The sequence below is a fragment of the Candoia aspera genome, chromosome 2, assembly GCF_035149785.1.
Source record: "Candoia aspera isolate rCanAsp1 chromosome 2, rCanAsp1.hap2, whole genome shotgun sequence".
Classification (NCBI taxonomy): domain Eukaryota; kingdom Metazoa; phylum Chordata; class Lepidosauria; order Squamata; family Boidae; genus Candoia; species Candoia aspera.
This window is the reverse complement of record NC_086154.1, coordinates 60,935,899-60,950,970: the sequence shown is the minus strand read 5'-3', so window position 1 is coordinate 60,950,970 and position 15,072 is coordinate 60,935,899. Positions and strand designations below refer to the sequence as shown.

Here is a 15,072-nt window from a genome sequence, read left to right as displayed (position 1 = left end):
ATTTGCTAAAGCCAAGGCTAGAGATCCACATGGGTCAGTCTTAATTTTCCACTCCCCCCACCTTTCCTCTTGCCTTGGTTTGAATAGAGAAAGGGGAGAAGAGAAAATAGATCTCACTAGTCCCAGATTGGCACAGGAGGGGGCTCCAGTGACTGAAAAGTCTTTTTACCAGTGGATAGAACGGTGTCAGGGTGAAGCAATCCAGAAGCAATAGTCTCGATGTCACACCTGAGCATGGGTTAAGTAGTACTAGAGAAGTAGAGTTTAGACACGTGTATAGATTAATGCTTGAAGTTTGGAGCACTGAAGAACAAAGGAGGGGGGAGGAGGAATGCATTCCATTCTCTGCCATTAGAAAATGTTTAGAGAAAGACTGTATCTCAAAGTCGCGCCTGATACTGTTTGGAACAAAGAGATGCCTGAAAATGAAAGGAAATTTCACTAGACAGTTAATTGCAGAAAAAAGGAGGGGGAAGTAGCAGAGTGACTGGAATGTTTTTAAGGAAAGCTTTGAAATTCATTCAGGGCAATGAAAGAGCTTGGAATCACATCCTAATAATAACTTTTCATATATCCTTTATGGCGTGAATTGAGAGTTAATGCTATTAGGATTGTAAGGACCAGGAACCTCACAAACGGTGCCTCAGTCCCACCACTGCCCCATTTAAGGTTATGCCTGTGGAGCTTTATAAATTACAGTGGCACCTTTAGTAGAAAGACACGTTTGTCCTATCCAGCCCTCTCCTCTTCAGATACGTATTTTAAGAAACCGGATTGCACTACTGAGCACTCAAAAATACGAGATGACTGAAAACAGAAGAGTAAAATTATAGATTATGAGGATTTGTCCTGTTTCTATTTTCTTCAACTTTGTTGCCTTCTCTTCATTGTCTGTTCAATAAGATGTGGTGGTTTTCTGCTCACGTTTTCATAGTGCCACTGAACTTGCATCTTTTTATAAGACAGCAAAAATGCATTCCTGTTAAGTACAGAATTTAAATGAACATAGCATTCCTGTGCTCGCATATTATATACCACTGCTTCTGAGCTTTTGGACTGGAGCACACCCCTGGCATAAACCACACAAACTACCTTCTCTGGATGACTATCCCGTAATTAGCTAATGGTGTGTCAATTTATGGAGATGACAAGGAAGCACTTGGCAGATGATGGTTGCTTTCATTCAGGATCTTGTCAAATTCAGCACTGATCAAGGAGCACTGCCCCACGCCACACATACACCTGGCATTGCAGTGAGAGGCAGATGAACACTTCTGCTTGCTCTCTCCACATCACAAATTATTACTAGCTCTGGGAGCAGTACACTCCTCCTAAGGAAAATCTGCTTAGAACTTCCTACCGATCATTCTGCTCCATCTCTCCTCCATGTTAGAGAACTGTGTGCCATTCAAAGCCACTTGGAGGATGCAGCAAGAAAAAGGAAAGCATTATGGATATGCTGTGATGGAAGCCACCTGTAGGGAATATTTATTTATCTATTGTGCCCTCAAGTCAGTGTTGACTCTCAGTGCCTCCATGGACAAGTCCCTGCAGTTTTCTTGGCAACATTTTCAGCATGGTTTCCACTGTCTTTTTCCTAAGCTGAGTGAGAGTGTCTGGCCAAAACCCCCAACTGGCTTTGTGCCTAAGGCAGGACTAGAACTCAGGTTTCCCTGCTCCTTGTCCAGTGTCTTAACTGCTAGACCAAACTGAACATACCATTCCATTATTAAAACAGGGTTGTATTGCTATTCAGTTCAAAAGGGTGCTGATATTCCTTTTTTAGTACTGTGTCCAACTCTGAGCACCACATTTTAATTTTCTTTTAAATGGACTGGGTTCAAAGAAAGGCAACAAAGGTGACCAGGAACAGGAAACAAAGCTTTACAAGGAGGCAGGGAGATAACTGGTTAAGTTTAACCTGGAGAAAGAAGAACCCAGTGAGATGTGATTAAACTCCTGAAATACTTGAAGGACTGCTACACGGAAGACAACCAACACTTGTTCTCTCTCATGCCAGTGCAACACAGGGAATAATGGACTTCTTCCTGGGTTAAATATTAAGAAAAACCTCCTAACAGTAAGAGCAGTTTAGAATCAGTAGAATCAGTTGCCTAGGAAAGTGGTGGGCTCCCCTTCGCTAGAAGTGTTGGAACGGCATTTGTTGGGGATGCTTTAATGTAATTAATGGGGATTCTGCACTGAGCAAGGGGCATGGACTTGATGCCCTACATGGCCCTTCCAAAGGCTGATCTCTATGACCAGCACACCCCAGCACTGACCATTTCACCAAGTCAGGAATGCATGACTCTCTCCCTATCCTATCCTATCCTATCCTATCCTATCCTATCCTATCCTATCCTATCCTATCCTATCTATCCTATCCTATCCTATCCTATCCTATCCTATCCTATCCTATCCTATCCTATCCTATCCTATCCTATCCTTATCCATCTTCTATATAAATATATTTAAAAACTAAGGGGACATCATACATCCTTGTCTTTACTTCCTGCTTAGTGTTCAACTATTACCTAAGCATTCCATTTATTCTCACACATGCTTTACTTCTACCCCATATCATTCTTACCACATTCACAGTAAACAACTTTCAATTCCACATTGATGCAAAATATTCCATAAATCAAGCACATTCATTTTATCATACACTTTCTCTAAATCAAGAATTGTACAATAAACTTTCTCATATATACATGTTTCTTAATGACCTTCTGTAGAGCAAAAAACTGTTGTTCTGAAAAGCAAAAACAAACAAAAACTCTGCTTGGCATAAAGCCACACTGGACTTCCCAAATTTTTCTCATTGTCATCTCTTGCATTCTTTCCAGGCACACAATCCCCCGACCCAGCTTTTGCCTTCACACTTGCTATCTTTACTTTTGTGTGGGAATAATAACGGTACTTTTCCAATCATCAGATGCAGACTTCACTCACAAATGTCAAACAAGTCACACAGTCACACCATGCAGAAACTACATCCATATTTTAGCATTTCTCAAGTTACACCATCTATGCCTGCAGTCTTAGCACTTTGCAATATTCTCACAGCATTTATGACTTACTTTTCATCATTTTTTTCTTGAATGCTAACATTTTTAGCATTAGTTACAAAATCCACTTTTCAAGATATCACTATCATTACCATACAAAGCTCTAAGATACTTCTTCCAGCATCGACTCACTTCAGTTTCACCCCAAATCCTTTCATAACTTTTATTTTAATTCCAGTGACTCCTTTGGATACTCCTTGCTTAGGCCTTTTCACCTACATCAGAACCATTTTTATTTCCATCAAAATCACTCTGCCTCTTTTAATCTTAATGGTCTGTTGCTCTCTTTGATACATTCTGTGCATCTATCCTTTTCTCTCTATGTAGTTTATACAGTTTCTTTCTCTCACCCTCATCTTTTGCAGCTATCATTCCCTTAGCTGCATTTTTTTCATTCCACAGCCTCCATCAGTTCCTTTGTTTTCATACTTCCCATTAACAGAATTCTATACTTCTGTGGCACATCTGTAACATAATTCTTTTCACTCAGTGAAAAATTTTCCACAGCCTCCTTCCTTATGTCTACTTTCCATCTGGGAGTTGAATTTATCTTCTATTGTTTTTCATACAGGACTCACACTTGTTCTTGCTGCAGTCATTCTACTTTCATTCTACTTACTTTCTTTTACTTTTATTTTTTTCTATATCCATTTCCCACCAATACCCAATCTTAGCCGCAGTAAAAAATTATCTTTTCCACATCCAGAATCTCCTATCACTCCTACATCCTTTACTAATTCTCTCAATCTTTCATCACAATTGGATTAAAAGTTTTTAGATCCTTTGCTATGAGTATGTTTACACTTAAACCATATATTTGAAATAAGCAGACCATTTTCCAAGGAAAATACTCAATGAAGTGTCAACATCTGATTAATTCCTGGATCTACAAATGGCTCAATCACTTTTTTTACCCTCTCTCTCAGTTTCACCCATCCATTTATATCCCTTAACAGAATAATTTTTCTCTTGGATCATATTCATTCAGATTATGGCACAATTTTCCTGAGAAGTCATTTCTATTTCTTTTATTATCACCTTTCTCTGAAGTATAACCTGCAGCTATCAACAGCTTATGAACTCCGATTTTCATAGACACCTTTAAGAACCTAGATGATACAAATTCATACTTTCTGAAATACATTTTGCCCTTTCATTCATAATTAAATCTACCCTTTCTCTTCTATGCATGTATTAATCAACTCACTATACACAACAGGACCATTTTCATTCAGATCTATTGCATGCTTCCCCTTTCTTTTAATTGCACATAGAAAAAACATGCTTATTTTTTTCCTTCATTTGATTGGTTAATTCATGCTCTTTACCATTTATTCCTCTTATATTTCAAGTGTCACGCTCACTGATCAAATGTTCCCCAGAACACCTTATCGGAAGCACATCCATCTTCTGAAGACCCGTGTCAGCCTGCGAGTCGCCAGGCGGGAGGGGGAAATGGACTGCAGTGTGAATTGTATTGTTTGGATTAGAGGATCATTGCCACAAGGTCATCAAAAGAGAAACCGTTCTGGCCATCTGTTGGCACGGAAGGAGGAGGGGTGCATTCCTAGGTGAGCAATGGGGAGGAAGATGGGAAACTGACAATTTTAAGCTGTAGAATGCGCGGGAACCGCCATTTGCAACTTTTATCTTGTACTGGGTACTTCACTCATTAAACAGATTTATAAGTAGCCCTTATGAGTTGTGACTGAATGAAGCTTGAGTAGCCAGTCACTGACATAAAGTTGCGAATCTTCCAATGACGACTCTACCTGGAGACAGTTGTACTCAGTTGAGAGCCGAAGGACATGTCCAACATGCCAACCCGTAACCCAACAGAGCCTTCGCCATTGGCGGACATGGAGGAGACCATCCAATATGCACAAGACTCAGAAGCGGCGAGGCAATCCGACGAGAGTCTGGACGGCGAGACCACTGAAGGGTCGGGTGGCCTGAAAGGCTATCTAGCCGAACTACAAACCAAGCTCATCACCCTGGACGTAACTCAAGATTCCAAAAGCACCGGCCACTGGCTGCCAGTCTCGGAGAGGGGGGATTCCAGTGAATCGGACAAGGCACCACGCAGAGATCTGGGCCAAGGAACCACCCGGGGTGGAGGGGTGGAACAACGGCCTCCTGTACCCATCAATGCTCAAGTTCAGGTGCAGCAGTCCAGCTCACAGGGGACTGAGAGCAAGAAGGGAGAAACCCGACAAAAAGTTTGGGGTCTAGAGGCTCGGATGGATGCTATGGAAGAGGTAATGGAGCACATATCTGATGCCTTGGACTACCTAGTGAACCAACAAGATGATGTCTCCCTGATGTACTTGCGGAGATCTTTGCCTGACTGAGGAGGAGGGCCCCAACAGGTGGCAGCACCCCGGCTGGTAACCCCACCACCGTGCCCAGAAGGAGCAGGAGACAATCCGTCTCCTGGAAAGACCCGGCAGCAGTAAGAGCAAGCCAAGCCCCGGCCAGGGGAGCACCTAGGGAACTCCAAGTCAAGTTCAATGGGGACCCCCAGCAACTATTGTTTTTCTTGACAAACATGTCCACACACATGCACGAGCTTGGGGACGCTTTCCTGAATGACTGTGTGAAGATAAGCATAGTGGGGGCCAAACTGAAGGGGAGCACAGCCGACTGGTATGTGCAACTCCACGATGCCCTGGCACCAGAGTTAGTTAACTTCCGAGATTTCATGAGGGCATTAAGAGACAGGTTTGAGGACCCCCTTGACAAACTATGGGCAAAGACAGCTTTGCAACAGCTGTGGCAATGAGACAAAATGGTTGCTGAGTATGTCATGGAGTTCAAAGAACTCCGGCTGCACTGGACATCAGAATGCCAAAACACTTTAAATAGCTTAAAAGCCCTGTTCACTGCTGAACCTATCCTCAGACACCCTGATCCAGACAGAGCCTTTCTAATCCAGGCTGATGCAAGCGACCAAGCCATGGGGGATGTCCTGCTCCAAAAAGATGACAATCAACTTCCCCACTTGTGTGCCTATTTATCCCGTAAATTCACAGATGCAGAGCAGCGCTGGCATGTCTGGGAAAAGGAAGCATTTGAAGTAAAAACAGCCTTACTCACATGGCAGCATCTCCTCAAAGGTGCCAAGCACCCATTCAAGGTCTGGATGGATCATAAGAACCTCCAAGCCTTGCACACACCCAGAAAATTGAATGGCAAGGAGTTACGATGGGCTCAGTTCTTCAGCCATTTCAATTTTACCCTGAATTTCTTCCTCGGAAGAAAAAAATTTCTAGCTGATGCTCTTTCTTGTCTACCACAGCATGACAGCCAACAGGCTGAAGTAATTGACATGGTATTCTCCCCCAAGCAGCTAGGAATGGCTTGCGTAACACGCAAACAAGCAGCGGCTGCAAAAGTGAAAATGCAATCTCATTCCTCCTCATGCCATGGATGTCCTGACTAAGCAAGAACCACACCGAGACGAGGAGGAAGTGTCTAGTGCTTTATTAATGCTATAGTAGACAGAAAATCCTACCAAACTGAAGAAGTGTGGGAAAACCCAGACAGAAAACCCCCCAAAAGTCAAGGCGGGTCTGTTCTGTGTCTCTTTGAATGACAGCCCAAACTCTCTAAACTACGCGTGCGTTTTTGCCCCTGGATAGTGGCCCCCTCCTGCTCACCATCAGTACTCATAACAATGGGTCTCACCAGGGGCCCCCACAGATATTGATCTCTGGTGCCCATTATGGCTTTAGTTAATCAAAGATTTCACTTTTTAAAAATTAAGATAGAAAAGTTGTAGACTAAATAATCAGCCTTAGTCATATCCATGCAACATGTAGCATTCCCTGCTAAAAGAATTGAACAGTTCTGACATATTTTGGTTGGTATGCTACAAGGACAACCAAAGCTTCATGCATGCTCATTCTATTCTAGGATTTGTAATATAGAGAGTATTTTGGAAGTCAACATGCTATTGCCCATGTCACCCCAACGTGGAGATATATACAGTGTAATGACACACAGGGATGTGTGAACAGACAAAACAGTCTGAATCATTTAAAAGAAGTGGATATTCTGGTGCCTGTCTGTGATGTTTAGGACTTTTCTCTCCCCCTCCCTCACTCCATCCTCTATGACCCATGCAGCTATGGTTAGAGAAATCCACCTCTATGTAATAAAGCCAATATGGTGTCATAATGACTACAGATGCTTTTAAATGTACCATGACAATAGTGGTAAGCTGGTTGGATGTTTGTTCATTTCTCCCCACTCCCCAGAAAGCTATGTTCTTTCTCTCTCTCCCCCCCACCAGCAAACTATGGTTTTCTATCGTATTAACACTTGTGGGGATTAGCAGTTTTTTAAAATTCCTTTTTCAGAAGAGTGGGAAAGGAAGGATTTTTGTTTCTCCATGACCCCCAGCAGCTCAGAGGATAGGATACTGATCAAATGACATTTCCTTAGCTTTCCTCTTGGTCAGTTGGAGGGAGCACTGATGGACTCATATTGATCTCATGTTCCCTGCACTGTGGCTGATAGCAGTGAAGTCAGTTGCAGGTCAGTTTCAGAGTACTTAGGAGGGTTTAGGGAATAAAAATGGTGGTGGTATAAAAATGCCCATTGTTTCTTTTTTCTAGTTGGAGGGCTCTAGTATACTACAAATCAGTAGATACTATGCAGCATCTTTTCCTCCTTAGCATATTTTCTCTAGTGATGACATTTTAGTTGAACATAAAATAGAGCAATGTGGTACCTTCTTACTCCTCAAAAAGAAACAAAGTGGTTGCTGCATTTTGGAAAACTGCATGATGAAGTTTCCTGTATGACTGAAAGCAGTCTGAACCACAACTTCACCAGCTCCCCCAAAGCAAAACAGGGGGCATATTGGCATGATTAAAGAAGCCATTCCCAAGTGTCAAGCAGCGCATGACCAAGGAAGCAAGATTCACATTTCTTTAAGCAGGTTTGATGCAGGAAATACAGGGTCAAGTTACAGAGTCTTGGAAAATGAATAAGCACACCTCTCGCCCTCATTTATGGGCGAATTCATTAAGACAGGGTCTCAGTCAGTTCCTCGATCGCCTTTTTCCCAGGACATGAAACCAAAGAACTAACTGCCCTTTTCCTAGTTAAGCCTAGGATTGCAAAATCCATCTGCTTTTCATTAGTGATGTCTTTGAACCCTTCACTTATCCTTTCTTCATTCCTTCCTTTGCTCCTTCCTTTGTTCTTTCCTTGATGCATACACACTTGAGGATTTGCTGACTGAGGCAGGCTGCTTCAAGTTACTCTCTGGCAATGAGGGCCCTTCACGGATCTTCCTTTTTCCTTCTAAAATATGCTTTGATCTTCATTAATAGGCCTGGAGTTGTTTATGTCCCTTCTGTAGCATACTAGACTGACTGTAACTCACTTACCAACACAGGAACTACTTATATTCTGACTGGGGTGTCTGCACGTGATATGTCATTAGCAGCATAACCAAATGTTATGATTTATTGGGAAAGTGTATGTGTGTATACATACGTACACATAAGCATATGTATGTGCACAGACGCACACACACACACACACATGTGATGTCCAGACACATCAGCCAAGATACATAAATACTTCAAATGTATATGTGTGTATTTCTCACTGGTCTCGTATAAATACCAGATATAATAATTACCCTGACAACATCAGTTCGTAACTCTGGGGAGACTATCTGGGTGTCATGGAGTTGATCACATTTATGAACTCCATCTGCAAATAGGCACTGGCAGCTCCAGTGGCTCCTACTCCCTGGAGTCCTCAGCAGTGCAGTTCATAAACTCCTGAAGACTGCATGAAAGACCATCCATTTGCATTGCTTAGCACACCCATGGCCTCCAATGCATCAATCACAGTCCATGTGCTTTGCATTTCAAACTCCTTTATAAGAAATGAAATGGAGGGGAAGAGCCATATAGTAACACCCATTTGCTCAATTTCCTAACAATTTCTCTTTTTCCAGGTAAGCATGCGTAAGCCTGCAGCAGCTTTCTGGCTGTAACAAAATGGGCGATTACTGTATATAATTGTTTAAGGATGCAGTATGGAGGCTGATTCTGGATAAAGAGGCTTCTAAATCCTTTTCCCCAGTACTTTCTTGCTGAATATAAGCCCCCAGACAATGTCTTTTATTCCTTGGGAGAACATAGCCCTATCTTATTCATATCCTCCTATCGTTCTTGCAGGGTCAACAGAAAAGAAATGAAAAAGATAAAGCCCTTTTCTTCCTCTACCAGTTTTCCATTTCAGATTTCAACCTCAGTAGTTGCAACATGTACAAGACAAAAACAACACACAAATTGTATAATGACATGCAACATAAAAATGCTGACATCTTGGGGAAGAAACTCCAGATTTACAAGGTTTTTATTTGAATGAAAAGATCAGTCTGGCTTTAGTTAGACCTTTCCTTCCCAAGGTGCATTTTTTCCTCCCAGGAAGACAGAAACAACTAGGAAAAATAGAAAGAAGATCTTTCTGATTTCAGAAGAATTTCAAAAGCCCCTAGTTGTTACTTTCAAGTTTAGCAACTGGTGGGTAAGGGTCAAAGCTTCCAGGTTTTGCCTGTTTAATTCCTTGTAACAGCTAAGCATTTGTACCAACAGAAGAGGCTACCCCAAATGGCATAAAAATGAATTAATCACACACTCGTTTATGGTTCATTAGAAAGCAGAACTGGGATGCTCTGTGGCTTAAAAGGATCAGACTCTTAAGAATGATAAATGCAAAGGTGACTTCTATTCATACTACAGAATGCATTAGAATTGCATCTGTCCAACCACAAAAGGTTCAGCTGAGAAAAAAGTGCTAGCTTGCTACTTTTTAAGGTCCTGGGAAGTTAATTACTTCTCACTGATTAGATACAGAAAATGAAGGAGACTGTTTATGATGTCCAGGAAATCAATGTAGTTTAAGTATCATCAATGGAAGAGGGCAGATTAATTTTGTCCCAGGGGATTTTTGCCTTTTTCATGATTTAAACACCATCTTACAACCCTAAAATAATAATAAGGATTTTGGGGAAAAGAACTCTAATTTTCTCCCCTTCTTTCAGCGGAATCCAGAAGAGAATGTCACTTAATTTGAACACTTCTTTGTGAATAAACACTGAACTTCTCTCTATTGGATGAATGATTTTTAAAACAAATATAAAATATGTGAGTTCTCATGTACAAATAATCAAACTCCTTATCACTTTTTAAAAATTAATCTTTTTAAGAAGTTGATAATCAGAATGGCAATGGAGTGAAAAACCAGTCCAGTGAATAGGAATCTCATTTCTATTTCTCTCCATATTTATATCTCATACTAGCTTCTGGAATAAAATCAGCTTTACTGAATAAACATTGTCTCTCTGAACTAACTTCATTTGATGGCAATCATGCTCTATTTAAATTGTAAAATGGATGCAAACAAAAATGGAAGAGCTGGGTCGTTTATATTTAGTTCCGGTGAACACCATTCAGTATCTTTCTAATTGTATCATCAGTGTCATCCTCATCTTCATCTTTTCTTTACTTGCTGGATTATGTTGGAATAAGATTAGTTGCCATCATAAATAAATAAAAAATAAATTAAAAATGTACTGGAATCTCTTCTAGCTGAAACTGATTTGCTCTTTCCCTTTATTTTGTGGTGGATTTCGGCATTGCAGCTGATTCCCAGGAAGGAAAAATCACATTCCATCACAATTTAGAGTTTATTATTCATGGATAGTCAGAGGTCTGATTAATTTTAAAGGTTTAGGGAGTTCATCCTTTTGCATTCATAAGAGTCACTGTCCTCTGCTGCAAGTGAGGCCAAGGGCCTGCCAATGCAGTCTCCTTGAGGAAAGTCCACAGTGATTTCTGGATTATGCAATAAAGACCTTCTGCTCTGCCAAACTCATTCTGTGCTGCGGTTCTTGTGTTTCTCCCACTGCAACCCAGGGTGGCTTAGAGCAGGTTAGGAAACATGGCTGTTTACTATTTGGTCTCCATCAATATTATCCTTCCAGCTATAATTTAGAGGAGGGGCACATAAGCTTCCCAAATGAGTGTTGCTTTAAGGGAAAATAGTTGGAAATGAACTCTCTCAGCCAAGCTCATAGAAGACTAGCAGGGAAATCTGTTTTTTTTCCTCCCTGTGCCATTGCTCAGCAGGAAATATACCAGTCCCTACTTAGCACTGATAGAGGAGTTGATGGGAGAGAATTAATTTGTAAATAGAAATACTAATAGAAGTTCAAATGCAGACTGATGCTAGCTATAGAGAGTACAGTAGCTACTGTTATAGAGGAAATAAGCCTACATTATATCAATAATCCTGTCTGACCTTAGAAATCTATTTATTATTAAACCAATCAACTGCAAGCAGTGTTTCTCTAGGAACAGCAATGGAACAGACATGCCAAAGATAGAGATTTATTGCCATGTGCTCTAAACTACTCACTTGCACATCTTTGTGCAAAAACATAGATGGAGGATGAGAGGGACAGAGGAAGCAAATTAGAGTAACAGGCGTAGTAGCAGGAGTAGTAATTCTGTTCTGGCATGCTACAGCTTCTGCATCCAAAGGCAAAGTCATTGGCTGAGGAATTCAAGCAAGGCTGAACACAAATGAGAAAAAAAATACTTCCATAATGATAAAGAAAGTAGATGAGAACAGAAAAAAAGGATTAGATTGTTTTCAGAGGAAGGAGGTGTCTGACTTAGAACACATTGTTAGATTCCCATGCACAGCTGAGTTTTCAATAAGAGGAATGGTAAAAATTGGGAGGAAGAGGCTTTGGTGGTTAAATTTTAAGAACTGAATAGAGGAATTCAGATAAAAGATTGCCTTGTCTCTTCCCCACCCTTTCACACGCGTATCCTCATGTTTAGTCCCCACCTCCCTATATTTCCCTCTGTGTGTTTGTGTGTGTGTGTGTGTCAAAGAAACCTAGTAATTAACTTCTTTAGGCATCACCTGTGAATCAGTTTTTGAGACAACATCCAACACCAGTATGAAACTTACTCTGTTTGACCCATAATAGTAGCTTTAATATTAACTTTCTATATTGCTGCAAATATCAATTCCCTACAACTGTTGACTCTGGTACATATGAATCTATTTTACAGCCTTCTAGCCTATTGTGTTCCTAAGAAAATTGGCTGACCATTCAAATTCCAGTCTGTGTTTGGGTTGGTGTTCAAAACTGTTCTTTGTCTATAATTACCAAATGGGACAACTAGAATGTTGGTCACTTTTCTCTTGCTATAATGTTCCTCTGGTTATAGGATAATGTCAGATTTTTGCTACTTTATTTCCTTTAAACTTTCCTTCACTGTCTAGGACTCCACATTTTCAGTTGGCTATCATTCATGAAAACACGAATGAAACAAGTCTTGGAAGGAATCCATTCTACATGAAGAATTGGCACCAACTCTATCCTGATAGACATGTAACTTGGTGAACAGTGTTACTTCTATAGTCCAGTCATGCAAACTATGTAGGAATCCCGTTTGTTGTTGTTTATTCGTTTAGTCGCTTCCGACTCTTCGTGACTTCATGGACCAGCCCACGCCAGAGCTTCCTGTCGGTCGTCAACACCCCCAGCTCCCTCAGGGACGATTCTGTCACCTCTAGAATATCAAGGAATCCCGTTAGTCTTCCACTAATATTATGAAACTTCAGGGATAGCAGCTTTCTCAAATGAAGCTATCAGTGATTTGCACCTTCTCACCAAGCTGGCAAAGGACAACCTCTGTTCCTGCTCTTGCATACAAGTTCTTTTTCTCTACCCAGAAAGATCTGAACTATTCCAAAAACACTCTACAGCCAATAAAATGCAGACAGTTCTGGAGTGAGTTAAGCCAGGAGTGGATGCTTGGGAGTAATTCTGAGCAGCCTTCTCTCCAAGTGTTCATATTGCATATAGTAACTAGCAAAGGCCTATTTCCTTGGGGAACAGAAGCTCTCTAGTTTATACTTAACGTTCTGATTGCCAGAATTACAGGATGGCTGTGCCGGGAGGAGGGTAGAGAATTAGATTCTGTCTCTAATTAGATGTTTGCTCTTCATTTGAATTTCAGATGCTAGCTTTAATTTTAGAAACTTACCCAGGAAGCAAAATGACTTTCTCTAGCAAGGTGCACCTGGCTCCTTCAGTCTTTATCTGATAGCTTGTCAATGTCGTGAAGTAAGCATGGAGTGGGGCCAGCCCATTGTCTCCGTCCTCCAGAACCAAACTTTTTAGAGCCACCTCTCAATTTTTAGGGCAGTCTTCCAACTGAGTACCCTCTAGATACATGGAATTCAGTTTCCAGGATTCCCCAGTTAGCTTGGCTATTGCTGAAAATTCTTGGTTGAAGTTTGCAAATCTAAAAAGTGCCCAGACTGGGAATGCTGTTTTAGAATCTCCATGCAAATAAAGGATATCCATCCAAACTATCAAGAACCCCTGCCAACCTAGCAGTTCGAAAACATGCAAATGTGAGTAGATAAATAGGTACCGCTTTGGCGGGCAGGTAACAGCGTTCCGTTTAGTCATGCCGGCCACATGACCACGGAAGTGTCTACGGACAAACGCCGGCTTTGAAACGGAGATGAGCGCTGCCCCCTAGAGTCGGATATGACTGGACTTAATGTCAAGGGAAACCTTTACCTTTACCTTTATAGTGGTTAAGGCGTCAGGCTAGAAACCAGGAGACTGTGAGTTCTATTCTTGTCCCAGGCACAAAACCATCTGGGTGACCTTGAGCTGGTCACTCTCTCTCAGCCCTAGGAAGAAGGCAATGGCAAACCACTTCCACAAATCTTGCCAAGAAAATTGCACAGACTCAAAGGCACAAAAACAAAAATAAAAAACCCCACCAGAATCCAAAAACTGCTTGTAATATATCGCTGAGGCTTCACTGTATCCCAATAAATGTAATCTGGCATATGCTTTGTGAAAAGATCTAATTAATCAACCATGTCTGACCTGCATAAAGATCCATCTCTTCTTGATATATCAGTTTTGGGTAGCTTAATCAGACAAGAGAGGGTAGATGAGAGAATCATATGACAAACACTTGCAGGAGACCAAATATATTGCTGAGGTATCTCTTTGGCACTCAAGGAGATAGAAAACATATCTACCTAGCTTATAATAATGAATGGACAGGACTATACAAGCTTCTAAAATTATATTTAATTACAAGGAAAGAGGGGTGGGGTTTTTTTGCTAACTGCTTCATCTGACAGTTTTATATACATGACTTCATATTAATTTTTTAATTTTGGAGATTCATAGTATGACTCTATGCTTTTATTCTCAGAAACAAGTCCCTTTAGGTACCACCAGATTTACCCCCGGATGCACATGCACAAGACTGTAACTTCAGTTGAATTCAGTATTTGCTGTAAGTAACAATGACAGTGTATCTTTCCAAGCAAATAATAATGATAGATGGTTTTGCTTCAGCACTTAAAACTTGTTTTCTCACTCTGCACTGCTTGTTCTTGTAAGGTTTTACTGTGATATTCCATGCTTAAATCTGTCTTACTTCAGCATTCCTTATCCTGGAAAATAAATTTCTTAAGTTACGATTTTTGATTACATGGGAAGATTTCAGCACTTCTGAGCTGAACACCGGTAAAAAAAAAGAGAGAGAGAGAGATTAAAAAACAACAAGAATAACCCTCAACTAATCAAGCAAGGAAGCAATGAGAATTTAAACCATGAAATAAAACCGTGAATCCATTTCAAAATGTAACGAACTTACAAATATATATTCTTGTTCTCTTCTCCAACACACCTACCCCAAATCACCAAGACCGATCAGCAATTTTTTCTCCTACTTCCGTTCCTTGAAGTTTCTCCTTGTTGAAATGCAGTTAAATGTTTACAATTTCCTTTCCATTAGCAATAGATGAAGAAATGCTGCAGGTTTGCAGCTCCATAACATACTTTTTACCACCTTAAGCGTAATTTTACTTTGCAGCCCATTAAATGGATGTAAGCTTTGAACAACTGTAGCAA

General features: G+C 40.8%; 1 protein-coding gene across 1 annotated transcript in view; it reads right to left on the bottom strand.

The window, feature by feature from the left end:
• The window catches only part of CACNA2D2 (calcium voltage-gated channel auxiliary subunit alpha2delta 2), a 675,105-nt gene that overhangs the window by 213,120 nt on the left and 446,913 nt on the right, over positions 1 to 15,072 (bottom strand). The window lies entirely within an intron of this gene.